The sequence below is a fragment of the Erigeron canadensis genome, chromosome 8, assembly GCF_010389155.1.
Source record: "Erigeron canadensis isolate Cc75 chromosome 8, C_canadensis_v1, whole genome shotgun sequence".
NCBI classification, from domain to species: Eukaryota; Viridiplantae; Streptophyta; class Magnoliopsida; order Asterales; family Asteraceae; genus Erigeron; species Erigeron canadensis.
The window spans coordinates 26,399,394-26,417,546 of record NC_057768.1 but is presented as its reverse complement, the minus strand read 5'-3'; positions in this window follow the sequence as shown (position 1 = coordinate 26,417,546).

Below are 18,153 nucleotides of genomic sequence, written 5' to 3'. Positions count from 1 at the left end.
TTAATAAGTTTTTCATTATAACTTACAAAAATGATATTTTGTTTTTGAAATATTTTGGTATTAACTTTTTTTTAAAACCATAATAAAGGATAATGGAAGAAAACTTTGCTCGGTACCACAATTGGATACTCATCGACTCCACCTTGTATGAGTCATATGATACTGGTACAATATCTCTATCCTAATACCCACATGATCTGGGGACCCCGAGAGACCGAACCCGCTTATTTAAACTTCACATGTCGGTCTAGGTTTCATTGGTAACGGATACCTTAAAGAAATTATTTTTTTTGCCAAGCGAAAATCAAACATGAGACCTAAGGTCATCAAGTGTTTTTCTTAGCACCAGACTAACTCCTTATTGGTACCTTCAAACTATAATATTATCACATTTATAATATAATTCATCTACTGATTTTTCAATCGTGATGATTTTGTTTCTAAAAAGTCTGGGAAAGAATCTGTATGTGTATGTAACTTGTCTTCAGTAATATTGTAGGAAATAAACTTTGTTTTGGTTCATTGTATGTAAGTAAACTGCTAAACTGAACGAATCGTGTAAATAATCTGCTAAATGCTGATTTGGTGGTCTCTCATTGGGCCACGTATCAGATGTTTGATGGTGTCACGTTAGTATCCAACCAATTTCTTACACAATTCGTTTAGTTTTGAGACAAACTTACATACAATGAACCAAAACAAAGTTTATTTCCTACAATAGTAACTGAAGACAAGTTACATAATACATACACACACAGATTATTTTCCCCTAAAAAGTTTATAAGGCTAATTTGTGCGAATTTTTAAGCGAATTCATCTCCACATTGGTATCATTTTTCATTTTTATATCGTATTTTCTTTGTTTTGCTCCCGAGGAGCGCCACATTTCAAGATCAACGTGCGAATTTCTAAGCAACCTCACACGATCGTCCCTCAAGTTATTTTTATAACTTGAGTCAAGTTGGAGACATCTTGACCCTTGATTGAAAATCAAGGGCTAAGATTCAATCATTGTCTTTGAATCTTGACCCTTGATTTTCATCCAAGAGCCAAGATTAGCCTAACATGACTAGTCATGTTAGTCTAACTTGAGGGAATCCCCTTCCCACACGATCTCATAAATGTAAGAGTCGAGAATTTTGGTTTATACTTGGAACAAAGTTTTCAACCGAAGAGTATTCGAAATCATCAATATCTGACCTTTTGGGTGGAGGTGAATTTTTGTTTTAATTTATACTTGGGACTTCCTGACCTTTTGTGTGGAGGTGAATTTTTGTTTTGATTCCCATAATTCTTAACCCGGTCATATTTATCAGCGTCTAATTCATAGAGGGATTTTTTTAACCTTTATTAGTATTTTTTTTTTCTTGAAACACAAAGGTCATGGTTAGAAAACCTTTCTTTGTCCTTCAAGATATTTCACGACAAAATATTCTTGAATGGGTGACCCTATATCACAATTGATCATCGATGATCGACGAAGCCAGACACCGACACCCTTAGTTTGTCTTTACGTTGAAACGAACCTACGGATATAGAATTTTTAAAGACTTAAATAGATGTCTTCCTTCAAATATAGTTCATAGTATTGATGAAATTTACTACACTAAAGCTATACATTGCATGACTACAATTGTAATTGTATTTTTCGGCAACTAGCGTCTTGCTAGTTTGCCCTGTTAATATTAATATCGTTTCCATTTGGGAAAAAAAAATCAAAGTCAAACTGTTGACGAAGTTATATGTGCAAGTTGAATTTACCATCAACCTTAGTCCTCGCCACCCTTGAAAAACCAATCACTATCATGCATTGCGCTGATATAACTCTAGTTTTGTTAATTGTTTTACTCTATCAATTTATTTGAAAATGAACTCTAAAACAGAATACTTAAGATTTGTGTTTCATGATATTAAAGAATATATTCAAGTAACACTAGGCTTTACTTGTCTAGAGTTATGTGTAATAACCTTAAGAATTAATAGAAACTTACAAACGTTGGCGCATAGAAATATCAAATATATATAGTCACGATAGCTACTACATTTACACGATCGGATGTATCAAAAGGACAATATTTTTGTTTCGTTGGTTTGTATCTGATGCTGCAGGCTGCAGTTTATAAGAAAGTGTCAACACTTGATATTCCTTTTTGTCCATTGAAAATGAATCCATACATAAAAATAATTGTTATGAAAAGATGACTTTGTTGTTTATGCTAATACATGTTATCACAATGTGAAAATTTTTGGTATAACAAAATTGTAACTTGGTTTTTTATGCTAATTGAAAAAACATTCATTTTGAATCTTTATATGTAATAAAGAAGGATTGTTTTTTAAACTATTTTTAAAAACAATTATGATGTGTCATGTCTACAAATTTTTTCAAAATATTTTTATTCTATTTATGATGTCATATTTAGTTAATAATCTTTTTAAAATTATTATATTATATTATATAATTAAAAAAGAATTGTGATAACATAAGACTTTTAAAAATCTTTAATATATACTAAAGGAGAACCCTTAATTCAAAAATAAAGTAATCTAGACCCTTTATTAAATTTTCTTCTTAATTCTCCACCCTTAAATCAAGATGATGACATCATCATTGATTCAATTTTTAATCAAATACTCTTTTAGTCCTTCAACTATGGATAAAATGTTCCAACAATACATATTATTAATTAATATTCTACTAATCACATCTAAATTAATAATACTAACTTTTTGAATACCCTTTAATATGTCTAACTTTTTTAATACCTTTTTTGATCTACATCATCGTCTATCTTTCTTTTAATTTTATTTTGATTTCATATTTGATTTTTTTATAAATTTTCGTATAGATTAGTATTATTAAAAAAAATGTGTTCTCTTGATTTATTAACAAATAATGATTGTTTCAAAAAAGCTATGTCGATCCATCTTATAACTTTTTAAATATTTAATTTTTTAATAAGTGTTAGCATTTATATTTACAGTTGCTAAATTTGTGTCAAGTAATATTTTGATCTATATATGTTCCATTATAGTTTATTTTTCGTATATGATTTTCTTACAAATAATTAATAACAAATAATATTGTATTGGATTATTGTTATTAACCTTATGTTATGAAGTATAACTATACACTTGATGATATATAATTAAGGTTGGAGAATAGGATTTTTATTGTTTATAGTGAATCATTGAATGAGTTCATAAGTATATTGTAACAAACAGCCATTATCGTGATATGAAAAATGTATGAATATTATACATCAACTACACATTAGCATAATAAAGATTACATATTTGCTTCCATATCACTATATACAATATCATGGCAGATCAAATTGTGTTTGATAGGATGGCTGACATCGATGCATTCAAGGAATCTTGGAACATATGTGTTAAAATTGTATATGGGTTAAAATTGTCTTACTTTGGATGCAGACGTATAAGTACAACCCAAAAATTGTCATTCGAGTCCCTCTTTAATGGAGGAGGCGTTAGGAAAATCAATAACTTCGCTATGGCTTCAACGAAGGTGATTACATGCTTGTGGATCATAGGCATAAAATCAGCTTCTACAAAACCACTACTATTTGTGTATCCAATTATCTTGTGGATACCGTGAATCCTTATAACTTTTTATATTATATGTAGTTAACTACGTCCATGCATTGGACCAATCGTTTTAGCTTTCAATTTACTGGAAAAAAACGTATGTTGTAATCTTTAAAAATATAATCATTTATGATACTACGTGAATCTATAAAACACATGTAAGGTGGTTGATCAGAAACAATTGTCAAACCATAGTCTTTGAAATTATATTTATACCATGGTTGATTTATGGAAAAAAAAACCCGTTTGTTTTCATTTTTTTAATTTTATTTACTATTCTGGCATTTTTCAATAGCTTTTAAGTATTTATTATACCATTGTGTTAACTTTTAATACGTCTAAATGTAATTTCTTTTATATGTTTCTTCCGCGTTTCACGCGGGTTATAATCTAGTATATTCTATAAAACCAAAATCGCGATGTTTGTGATTACTTATTTTCTTGAAATATAACCATGTATCAAACTGTTCATTATAAATTGGGTAATTTTGAAAGAAAAAAAAAATTAGAAGCAATTTAGCAACAAGGAATAAACACGTAAATAACATTTCTAAAAATAATTTTATCGTGTACTTTGTAACTAACATTAGATTGTTCGTATGCCGTCTACATGTAAATATAATTAAACATCATCGGGTTCCATTTTAGTTTTTACACACTCTTACAAAAAGCCGAGATGAAAAAAACAAGATAAGTTCACGAAATACATCCGGTTGCATTCTTGGAATTTCATTTTATGTTTTGTTGTTACTTGCCAAGTTTAAAATTTGACTTTTAAACGTGTTATATTGGTTGAATAATATCAGCCTATATATGAACATGAAATCAAGTAATTGTTAACCACATATACACAAATAAGTTAATTCAACTAGAAAAATTTGTTACTTTAATAGATAAGTAAGTTTATCTATATCTATACTATTATATAAATCGTTTGATATAAAATAAAATAAAATAAAAAATTTTAAACACCTAAATATAATAAGTCATTAATATGTAATAAAATTATAATTAACCTATCAACTTAAACTTTTAATATATTTTTTGATAATCAAATTTAAGATTGCTTTCTTTACATCACAATTCATCAACGCACCAGATACAGACACCTTTAGTTTGTCTTTACGTTGAATCAAAATTACCGATGTAGAATTTTATAAACACTTAAATAGATACCTTCCTTCAAATACGAGATGGGTACCTGCACAATGCGGCAGCGGTGGCGGCATAGAGCGGTGCTAGTGGCGGTGGTGGTCACAATGTGGTTATTAATCTAAAAGTAATTGACGTAAATGATCGTGTAGTTATTTTATGGTTAAATGATGTATCTTTTATAAATAACTCTATTAAGAATATTATAGAGATATTAGGTGGAAATATTTAAATTAACTAATAAAGAAGATAGATAGTTTGGATAGATATAGATGTAAAATATTTTAGGGATATATTAGGTAGATTTAGTGTGAGAGTTAGAAATGTGTAAAAAATTAAGGGGGTGCTTGGTTAAGGGAAAGGGAATACTATCATTATAGAATGGAGTATTATAATAATATATAAAAAAAATCAAAACATAAAGCACCCATATTTAACTTTATTGCAGATCATCTCCTTCCTCTCTCTCTCTCTCTCTCTATATATATATATATATGTATATATATATCTATTTATCTCTCTCTAATAATATACATATTTTCAACCACCACCACCACCCACCGAAGTTGTCTCCGACCACCATCACCATATCTCATCTCCCTCTTCTTCTCTAATAATACATATCTTTAACAACCACCACCATTCCACCACCCACCGGATGGCGGTTGGTGGAGGTGAAGTCCGATGGTGATGTCTCCGGCCACCATACACACACACACACACATATATACATACGTTTTTGAGTGGTGGAGGCTGTTGGAGGCGATGGAGGTTGTCGGATGGGTGGCTGCCGGAGTGATGTCGGTCTGTCGGATGACGGTGGCTGCTGGAGGTGATGTCGGGTGGCAGTGGCCAGTGGTGGATTCCAGCAAGTCCGGCAGAAAAAGAAGAAAGAAAGGGTGAAGAAGAAATTTGTGAGTAATCATTACCTTCCTCAATTTATTGGGTAATGCTCCATTAGCCACTCCTAAGTATTGATTACCTTTGCTTACCCTTACCAAGCACTAGTATTCATCCCCTTTGCTATTCCTTACCCCCAAAACCCCCAACCAGGCACCCCTAAAGGTATTTTGGGTATTTTAAAAGTAGAAAATTGAAAAAAAAAATGGTAAGTTTGTTTATTACGAGTAATATCCTTCGAATAGAATTCATCCAATTAATGGTATTTACTACATTAAAGCTACACATATGGTTACAAGCCTATAATAAGAAATGATATGTTTGCCATAAAACTTAGTAAATATACCACAATTGTTTATTATGTGTTTCTTTTGAAGGGCAAATATCTATGATTCATAGTAAAACTTTGATGAATTTTTGAGGGAAACAACTTAATATATTTCACTTTTTGTCGTTGAAGAACTTATAGACAGGAGAATAGAGAAAAAGGTGTATCTTGTTGCTTTTGCACCTTTTGAGAGCATCCAAATTTTGTTGACTACTTGACTGACATTAGGATGTAAATGTGTGAACAGTTATTTTTCTCAGTTAACAATTAGGGTGTGCCTGGTTCATTTTAGGTAATGGCAATAGGATGTAAATGTGTGAATAGTTATTTTTTTCAGTTAACAATTAGTTACTCATATATGGTATAATCAGAATCATTGTACTTCAGAAATTAAAGCCTAAAGAAGTCGAAGTCGACATCTCTTGGTGATACAAGCTTACAGGCTAAAATACAAAAGATGTTTACAAAAGGTACGAACACTGATAAGTAGGGATGTTATTCGGTCGGATCAATTTGGTTTTGGGTTATTCAGGTTTTAAAACTTATAACTTAGCTAGTGACCCAACCCGAAAAAAATTCACGTTATTTGGGTTCGAGTTGGATTGAGTTTCGGGTATCCAAATTCAAACCAAGTAAATATAATGATAAACATAACCCATTGAGCTATATTTAATTTGTTATGACATGTTTAAAGTGTTGTGCATTTCAATTTACCACTTCGTAAAAATATGCATAAATATTAGAGTACAATAGTATCATGCATGTCTAAACAAATTAACTATAGCCACATAGATTATGTTTAACCTTTCCCAATAATTGTTAGTATGTGATTATGTTATAATAAACGCATGTCCGGAAATAATTTAAGCCAACGGGGTCACACAAAATGACACGGTAACTCTATATTATTAATTAGTATATTAAAATAATATTTAATTAATATAATCACGAATTAATTATTTAAACTAAAATAAAAGATTAATTGTGTTTAATTAATTAAAGAGGGGTTGTTGGAGTGAAATTAGAAATTAGAGTAGTTTCCTAATTTCTACACCATAGGGTCGAAAATCTTAAGGGCTTTTCGGTCTTTGAGATTACTTGCCCATCAAGTTTAAAACCCTCCTATTTAAGCTTATAAATAGAGAGATAGGCTTAAGGGTTTTAACACACATTCACAATACAATATAGTTGTGAAATTCTATCCTCTTTCTCCTTTCTTATTTGGTTCGATCGAAACCCTCTAAAAGGTTTTGGTTTTGTGCCGTTCGAATAACCACATGGAACAAATATACATACAATTAATGCTTTGCATTAATTAAGGTTTTGGTTTTGTTAGTTGACAACAAAAGGTTACGGTTCGTAAGGGTTTTCGATATAAGGGAGATAAACATAGGGTTGTTTGATTTGTGATTGAGTACTAGCATACGGTATAGGGGTGTCTAGTGTGCGATCGTAGAGGGGTTTACTTTAAACCCTAAATAATAATAATCTTATTAATAATATTGGAAGTTTTGCGCAAAGGTACACGTTTCGATTCTCTCTTTGTTAATTAATATGAATGCATATTTACTTTCTTTCCACTGGTGAATTATTATATATTTATGTGCTCATATTCTAACAAGAAATGACTAGAATTTTGAAAATTGCTTGATTGTTGTTTTGAACATGTTGAAAGCAGTGTGCAATGTCTCATTTTCTTTTTCAAAATGATACCATATCGAAATCAAAAAGATTAGTGTTCCACCATCTTTTTCTATGTTTTTTTCTTCTACAGAACTATGTGACATAATCAATCAATGTACATTGACAATATGTCTGGTTGAAACTTAAAAGTATGTGATGCAAAAAGTGAATTTGTAAAAAGACTACTTATTTTTTGGTCCTCAATGCATTTTCCAGCTACTCCAATGAGTCCAATCTACTATTGAAAGCCCAAACAATGTTTTAAAGTTTAGTAGACGTGACTCATGGGCTATCTTATATATTTGACATTACTTTTGCATATCGTATAGTAGATTTACTTATATCTCTATCTTTTAAGTTTTAACATATGTAATATCCTTAGAGAAACTCTACTCATTTTCATCGCGAAAGTTCAATTTGACTTTCATAGTCATAACTATAAATTGTCGTTTATTAACCTAACAACACCACCATGTTGTCTTACAAAAAAAACATCTCACAATATAGTTTTTTTTTTAACACCACGCCACAGTGCAATCTTTTACACAATGTTGTTGCTCCGTCCATAAGGCTAAGAGGAGTGGGGCGGGGTGAGGGGCGATCCACCCTGGTTTGTCGGCTGGTTTGCCAACTACACCACCCCCACCCGACAACTTGAGTTTTTGGCGATTCATTTGGGTTGTTTCATTCATTCTTCCTTTCCACTTTTAAAGGAAAATGAATCAGCATTTTATCTCTAAACCACACATTTCATATTAAAAAAAATGAAATAAATAATATTCAATTATTATCACACCCCACCATTCAAGCAATTTCACTCTCATTTTTTTTCCAGACAACCTCTAACAACTCAGCTTGCCACATGGCGCTCTTTGGTGCAAGTAGCCCAATCTCCGGCAACTCCACTCCTCTTAGCCTAACGTGATCAAGCTGGTGTGTGAGGGTTGTCATTTTACTTACTAAATATTAATGGGATTTATACAAAAAAAAAAAAAAAGGTTAAGCGTGATTTTTAATATGTTGAACGATGCCGAGTGCTTTCAAAGTGAGATATCTCTATCAGCACTACATTATGTATGAACTCATAATTTATAGCTGGTTTAACTAACTTAGTTTTTGTATTCTTTGCCACTTGATTAAGTATGTGTCACATTACATTATGGTTAACCTAATTAATTGCTGAAAAAGTTTCATTAACTATAACATAAGTTGTATCCATGACCGACCAAGAAAATTAAAAGGTGTAGATTTTGTAAAGTGTGATTCGCTTTTACTTGTTAAATCCTCCTTAAAACAATTGCCATACAAATCATATGGACCAATAACACAAGTATCGATTAAACTTTACCATCGACGCATATACAATGATCTCATAACATATATGTTTAAGGAGGGATGACTTAGTATAGAATGAAGTTGACGACCACTCAAGACTTGAATTTATGGGGCTTCGAAATTTTAAAATTTATATATCATCTCTGCTCTTAATAATCAACTATGTACATCTTAATAGGATCTCCCCTTTCATACTAAAGAAAACAACTCGAGTGACATCACAAGGTTGACGTGTCGATGAACGAGGTGTGCCACATAGGATTTGTGATATCAAGTTGTATGTTTTTTGAGGTGTTTTTAGTGTGTGAAAGAAGGTATTTTGGGTGGATTATTAATAAAACTTAGCTTCCTTGAGAAGCTTTTTTTAGTTAATAAAATAATTAATAATAATATAAATGGTTATTTAAAGATGGGCGGGCTTTTTTAATTTGAAAGTGGAAAAAGTGTTTGTTGATATGTCAGGACAAGGAGGTGGGGCGGACTTTTAATTTTTAAAGCAGGGTGCAGCCAATTCATCCTCATGACTCATAGTTTCCCACTTCAGAATTCTACTCTTCACCTAACTATCTTATTTTCTCAATTCTTCCAAAGTACATGCAATAGAATCTTCAATCTATAAATTAAAGAACCTTAATCTTTGAACAATAACAACAATCACCACCAATTGAATAAGAAATTGAAATTTGAGGGTTGTGTAGAGGTGGTGGTGGCCGAAATTCTCAAGAAGAAAAAGGGGAAGAATTGTGATTGAAAGCCCTAATCTTTTGTCTTTCATTCTTGAGGTATTGATTTCTTAACCCTAGTTTTATATGTTATTGAAATTTAGGGTTCTTAACCTTAGAATTTGGGGGTTTTTGTTAATCGAGAATTTCAAGAAGAACCCTAATATTTTGAATTGAGAATTTGTTAGTTTTAAAGAGTGTTGATAATGGAAAATCCCCCATGATAAGATATTCATATTTGGTGGTGTTTGGCTAGAAATCATGAAATAAAGTTCTATCATGAGGATTTAGAGTTTGTTGGAAAAGTGTTTAGTAGCCAAATACCATATTCTTAGAGTTGTTGAATGCAACTAGATGTTTGTAAGTAGTTAAGTCATGGAACTCATAGATGATATGTGTTTATTCATGTATAGGTGTTGAAGAGTGAGTTGTTGACCTTGTAGCCTTATCGTGTCAACTAGCCAAGTTTGAGGTGAGTGTATATGCATATAATCATGTTCTTGTTATTAAAGGTCATAGGTGGGTAAATTCCTATGACCCATGTGATAGTTGTTAAATAGAACTAGTAGGTGGGTAAATTCCTACTAGCCATATTGTCCATGGCCATGTTGAAAATGAATGTATGTTATTTGATTTGTATGAAAAGGGCTAGCTTGCTAGGCTTCTATGGTGCTTGATGCACAAAGTCGAAATGGCATGATTATGATTATATGTGTATGCATTCACTAAGCGTTACTTATGTTTTAGTTGTTTAACTCTTTTATAGGAGTTGGTAGTAGTAAAGGCAAGGAAGCTTTAGAGTGAAGCTCAAGTGAAGGTTCTTGTCATTGCTAAGGTTGGCAAGTTGGATAAAATTGAGGGTAGATAGTCCCTTTTGGTACCCATTGGCTCTTGATACTTGATCTTTGGTCAATTATTTTTGGATGAACTTCTGAGAAGTTGTGGTTGCATTGGAAACGTTGGTAATGATAGAATTTGTGACTAAATTAACAATTACCCAAGTAGGGTTATCATCCCGCTTGTGGAATTTTGTAGTCAAAGGTCTTGTAAAAAGGAAGGATTTCAATGTATTGGTGATTCATGTGTTTTAAATGTCATGTTTTAGAGTTTGGAAATGTTGATGTTGAATTGGTGTTTTGGATTTTAACAAATTGGGTCAAGTGCAGGAAAACCTGATTTTGAACAAGTAGTTTGCTGCAGGTAGCCCCACTCTGCCGCAGTGGGATCCTGTCCTAGCTGACTGCGCCGCAGTGGGCTTATGGTTATTTACTGCCGAGTAAAACCACTGCGCCGCAGTGGGTGTGTTTTGCCTCACTGCGCCGCAGTGAGTTTTCTTTCATTATTTGCCGAGGTTTTCCACTGCGCCGCAGTGGAGTGTCTTGCCTCACTGCGCCGCAGTGGGCTTTTAAAAAAAAAATTTATTATTCGATTTTGTTTAAAAAGGTTTGGGTCCTTACAGAAACTTCGAAAGCGAAGGATTCATAGTTATAACAAAGCTATGGAAACGCTAATTATATGATGATTTTTGTTTTAAATTAAATTCTTTAAAGTGTTTGGTTGTATATTAATGTACATAAACGATTTCATTATATGTCTCAGTTGATGAAATATCCAAAAGAACTCAAGGTTTGTGTTTTCAGTCCACTGAGATTTACAAAATAGGAGAAAACTATGCTTATTATTAATTTTATTGTTAAGAACTTAAAAAGAGTATGCTAAATAATTTTTTTGAAATAATTTTCTGTTAATGCCAAAAGTTAAAGAAAAACATAGAATTATGTCACTTACAATAATTTAGGGTTTTTGAAATTAGGATTTCATAACAAGCTGCTTTCATCGTTTATTTTTTTTTCTTCCATTTTTCTGTTTTTTACAGGGTATTCGGATGAAGATGATAAGAAATATGTAAGTTTTTAAAGTTTGCATGTTTTCTAAATGTTTTACATGGACTAATATGATAATTTGTTTCTTTTAGTATGATAACTTGTTGAGGTTTTCTATTTCAGTGTGTTAGGGAGATATTAGAAATTAACTCAAAGTGTTTTTAGTACGATAATATGGTTGTTTTTAGTCTAAATGTATGTTTGGAAAGGAGCTTTGAGGCTGTATATTGGCTTTTTTTAGTATGAAAGTATGTTTGGAAAAGAGCTTTTGGGGTTTGGGAGAAGGTGGTTATATACGTATTTAGTATTTAGACTCGGTTTTCTTGAAATTAATAACCACTTGATAAGTTGATGTTAATCGTAATACTTCAAGTATGATAACAAAAAGTGTCAGTTAAATAATCTTTGACCCATTTCCTATTAAAGGTTTTTTTTAAAAAGTGGTTCAATCAAGGGTAAAAAGTCGAAAACTATTTCTGGTCTACTTAATGGTGTAAAAATGTGCAGGAACAGGTTTCGGAGGAGGAAGATGACTAAAACAGTTCTCAAAGAGGTAATATATGTTGGAAAAGTGATTTTAGAGTTAGATATCTTGACCCATTTATGGGCGTGAGAAAAGATGAAAAGATGAAAATGGGAGGGCTTTTTTTTTAATATCGATTATGGGTTTGTTGTTGTTGTGGCTATTGTAACAACCGTCTTAGAAATGTTCTAATTAAGTTCTTGAAACGTACTTTCACCACTTGAACGGCCAGACAGTTCAATTTGATTAAGTTCTTGACGTGCTTTAGACCTCAATTATGTGCTTATATGAAGGTCAATTTGATCTTAAATCTTGATTGATATGACGAGTTCATAATTATGTACAATGAAATATTAAAGTTCGGTTCATAAACGTTCATGTTCATTAAAGTTCTAGTTCGCAAATGGTCCTTGCATTTATGGAGTTCATTTATTATGGTAATGTATATAAAGAATAGGAAGGGAACTCTAGAGGGAGAAACAAACATACTCCATCTTCTTCTTCTTTCTTATTTCTCACTCAAGAAACACATAGTGCAACCACATTTTCACACACTAAATTCATCCTTTGATTTTGTGTTGTTAAACCAAAATCATTTGTACTTTTAGCATCCTTGTAATAATCAAAACATATTTCCGGAATCAAATTTCAGGTAACAACAACAAATTATAAGTTTTTGATCAAATTAAAAGTGTACTTTTTCAAGTTCATGTTCTTGATGATTTGGTCCAATTTTGATTCAAAATCGTGTTAATGATTAATGGGTTTGTGTCTAAATGTGTTTAATAACATTTGTGTGAACAAATTTGGGTCATAACATGCTTTAATCTACAAAACCCATTTGTGAAAGTGAAAGTAAACTTGTTCTTGAAGCAATGAATTGTTCATGTGTTATTTGATCTTGAAAAGTGTAAATGGTTAATGTTATTGTGCATATACGTACTAGTTCTATGTTCTAACAAGTCCTAAAATCGATCTAGATCTTTGTGTTATGTTCTTGTTCTTGTTTTGGCCTGTTTGGATCATGGAACGATCCTGGTATGGGACGATCTTGTCCCAAGATCGTCCTAGGCAACTTACCTTGGTACCTCGTGCATATTCGTTCGATCTTGTGTGGTGTTGTGATGTTGTTGGTACGTTTAATGGGTAACTAATCCTTTGGATCGGTTTTGCTCAAAACACTTGTTCTCAAAACGATCTTGTACTTGTTCTTGTCCTTGGAATGGGATGACTTTGGCATGTGAACCTAAAACGATCTTGGCTAGGAGTCAAGTGAAATGATCTTGAACTTAAGAACTAAGACGATCTTGAACCTAGGTAGCTAAGACGATCTTGCCTAGCCAGTGGGACGATCCTGGCTGGGTGATTGAAACGATCTTGAGTACTAGTAAACCCTAGGATGACCTTGTTCAACCTGAAGACAACACGTACTTGTTCTAAATCACACCACACTCGATCCTTAATCATCTAATCAATTCATAACAACATCATTACTTGATTAATCACACCAAAGGCTGATCATTAACATCTAAGCTAGATCATGGTTTGATCTAAGACGACGTACAAAGTGCAAACCCTAATTAAGTACATTTAAGACGTGTCCTATCTTGTTTATCAAAGTACGAGTTCTACGAACAACTAAATCGAGTTCTTAAGGCTAAAGTTCATTATTAAAGACATGTTCAACTCATTAATACGATAAGTACTTATGTGTGAGTTCAAAGACGTTCAGTTCGAGTCCAGTTCATGTACTTAAAGTTCATTTAAAACTCTTTTGAGTCAAAACGTTCAAAGATCTTCAAAGGACCAAATCATCAGTTCATCAAGGACATTTCAGTGATTGAATATCACTTGAACTAATATACGTACTTGTGTGTGATCAATGATATGTACTTAGGCTTTCATCAAGACGTGCTTGGAATTTGATAGATATAACCTATCTATCTCTGTGCTTGTTCTCTGTGCTTATACTACTGTGCTTGTACCAGATCATTGTGAGTTCACTAATTCCCTTTTCGTACACTTTGTTCAAAGTTCTTTATCGGGGACTGAAAAGCATGAAAACTATTTTCGTACTAGTACATACGTTCTTGAACTATTTTACGTACTATATTATGATCTTGATCTTGGACTACTTATGATAAGATTCTTACACTGATTAAAAGAGTATTTAAGTCTTGAATGGGCAGGATCTTAAATACATCTATACTATTGTACGTGATCTTCAGACATGTTCTAGTTCGTACCTATACTAATGTACATCCCACGGTTCAGGGATTTGTACAAGACTTTGTTCATTACTATTAATTCATGTCCCACAGTTCAAGGAATGAATGTACCAGTTCATATTAGTTCTTGTTCACTGCTATCAATTCATCTCCCACAGTTCAGGGAATGAACCGTAGGTAATTATGGACAGCGCTGTTTAGGGTAGGCCCACCCTCATTCTCCACAACTCAGGAGGATGCATATTACTTGTTCTTATTCATGTCATCGGTTCTGACATAAATCTTATTTGAAGTACTTGAGCTATATGAGCATACTATTACATTAAGGTTCAGTTCTGGCCAATCGGGTTAGCAGTGACAACTTATATCTAAAGTCCACTATGTGTTCTTGTTCAGTTCATGTTATCATAAAGTACTTATGTTCAAAGTGCAGTTCTTAACCTAGTTCTGATTATTATAAAGTACTTATGTTCAACGTGCAGATCTTGATCTAGTTCTTATTACTACAAAGTACATTGGTTCAACGTACAAAACTTATGTTCTTGTTCATATTATACATATATACGTATATGTAAACTAAAAGTACATTATGTGAATCTCACCAACTACTTTTGTAGTTGACCTTTTGAACTTACATGCTTTTCAGGCTAGGTTCATAGTTCTTTAGTATAGGAGTCTTCCTTTCTAAGCTCATACTATTGGCGATTGTTCGAGCATACAAGTTCAGGAGCTATGAAGACCTTCCTTGCTACATCAGTTCAAGTTCTGTTCTTAAAAGACAATTGTTCTGTCTCCCAGATATTGACTATTCTAAGTTCATTTATGTTCTGTAATAACAATCGCACTTCTGTTCTTTAAATATAGTAATGGTTGTGTTGGAACTTGTACTGTGTGCAATTGTGTTTATCTGTGAATCCCGTATATTCCGCTTTAGCGGGGTGTTATAGCTATTCACTTGAACACCAAGTTGTTTTAATTTAAGTTAAGACCGATTCATTGTTGGGTTTGTTCATTTTGTAGGAATACCTTGAGTTGGTTAAATAAAACATATGGTGAAGGCTTAAAGGAGGCTCGACTTTAGATTCAGTTTCTCTGCTCATGAAGATCGCTATTGAAAATTTATATTTCAACAAATGCACAAAAAAATATATTCCAACGGCCGTTAAATTTTGTGACTTATATTTTTTCCTCAAGTTGTAATTTATTATAGTGAAATTGGCTTACTTTTGGAAGCAAAGTGCTTTTGAGACAATTAGACAGGGAGATACACAAGATGTACACCGGTATGTTGTTCGGCACCAAGTTATTAGCGGTAAGAACCAATTTGTGATGAAAAACTATGTGCACCTCTGTTCATAAGTTTTATATACTTCTGTTTGTTCCTTTTGATGGGACTACAGAGCTTGAGGACGAAGTGTGACAACTCTTTATCGATTATTAAGTGTGTAAATGAGTTGGTTTATGTTCATACTTTGAGAGCCATGCACTTGGATAGATTTATTATAAAGTTATTTCAATATAGTTAAAGCTAAATAATGGATTTATTATTGTTTTAGGTATAAGCATGAAGTGGATGATATCATAGTAGGTCGTCCTAATAAGGTTAGGAAAATCTGGATATCCTACATCTGTTTCCTTTTATGTTATGGTTCTATTCTTTATCTTGTATTCATTTATGTAGGTGAAGCTTGCTCGAACGCGGTGGTCACTGGAGATTAATTTTAGCAAGATGCAATGTCGATGTTTTCTTCAAGGAATTTATTAATTTTAGCATATTTGAGGTCTAAAATCTACAGTTTAGGGATATTTTAGGGCTGTAAACTTGGAATATATATAAATTTAGTTTTAGATTTCAGTAAACTTGGAATACATATAAATTTGTAACATCCTCAGAGATATTCTTTTGTCGTACTTATTAGGAAACTTGTGAAGCAAAAAAAGGCAGGGCCAACAAAGAACAAAGAAGGGAAGACCACTAATGTTAGAGGTAAGTCGGACTTTTGAGTATTTAAAACATATTATGTAGCTTAATGGCTGACTAGGTCATTCCTAATAGGAAACTTCCAAGACGGGGGTTGGGCAAATGGTTTATTCATGTATGTAGCACTACTATAAAAGGCTATTTATCTGTTTTTAAGTAATATATTTATCTTTTTTTAGAAATCCGGCAACTGTAGCTGCTGAGGTTGCAGTTAGCAGTGATGGTGTAAGATAAGGATGATTTGCCATTCTTTTAGTGGGTTGCAGGTGCTAGGTCACATGCTATTTTGTTTCTTTTTACTGCAGGTAAATGAAAGAAACATGCCAAGAGTTTCTTTGACATAGAGGTATCACTAGATTACTTGAATGAAAGTTAAATGGTTGTTGATGGTTTTTAAAGATTATGATTACCTCGATTATTACTTTTGGAGGTGTCAAAATGGACAGGTCCAGTGGGTTAGGTATTGGGTTGAAACACTTTTGGTTGGGTTTAACTTGAAAAAGTTGTATGTCAAATATAGGTAGTTATTATATATATGTATCATTTTTCAAATATGAAAAATTTGTGAAATGTGAACTTAAGTTGTTGATAAACCTAAGTTAATGGCTTATGCCATTTAGATTCAAGCTCACATGCCATTTGGGGTCATGTTTAGCTTATGATGTTATTGTTGTTGAAGTAAGAAATTTAGACATAGCTTATTTGATTGTTCAAGTGGTATTGAGTTATATTGAATATTGCGGAAAAAGTGATAGAAAAAAATCGGTAGATAAGTATGAGAAGAGGATAGAAGAGTTGGCTCCTCGATGTCAATGTAAGGCTAATGAATTTCTATCAACTTTGGATGACACCTTTTAAGTTCAGCTCGGTTATATATTGATCTTGCAGCATTTGGTTAGTTGAGTTTAAGACTTTAAGGTTGTGAAAGTTAGAATTAGCTTTTCTAGATTCTGTCCAAATATAGCAAGAATAAATATTGATGTTGGCATTCATAAATTTAGTCATGTCTTATATTTGTGTTCTACTCAGGTTCCAAGACCAGAATTGGAACAGATTAAGCAAGAGATGCAAGATAAGGTATGTGCATGAAATCGCCTGTTTTAAGTTGCAGAGTCAAAACTCAAAAGCCGAAAGCTTGAACCTTTTTCATGTCATTTACTACTGGGTGTTTGAATTTGCATTTTTCAATGTAGTTTTAATTATCAGAACCATTGGTCTTTATCGAGTATAGCCGGTGTACTACAACCAAGTAGATATTATGATTCAGACAATCTTTTTAACATATAATTATGCCATTTAGGCCACCGATGTGAAGCTGGCATCGGTGTTCATCGCTCTAAAGTAGACATGAGAAAGTAAGTTTAGTTATCAATTTTTAAAAGTTCATTTGGAATTTTTGTATTATTACAAATTTAAAGCTCATGATGTGAGTTCGTTAGCTAAGTGTCTGCTGATTTGTAGACTTTTGTTAACACCCGCAGGACATGGAAAAATATCAAGAAGCAATGGATAATATTTTATAAGGTTAATAATACAGGTCCTATTACTATTGTTATACTTATAATATGATTGAAGTACAAGGCCTAAATTACAAGGCCTCTTTTCTTTAAATTTCATTTTGATAGTTGTTGGACTATGTAATTGTATACATGGATGGTTTGTGTAGTTGTAAAGAAACAGTTATAATATTAATATAAAAAATGTTATATATAATACAGATTTGATCACACACACACACATATATATATACATTGTAACACACTTTTATAGGTTATCTAATGTTATTTCATTCCAAAATTTGTTTTA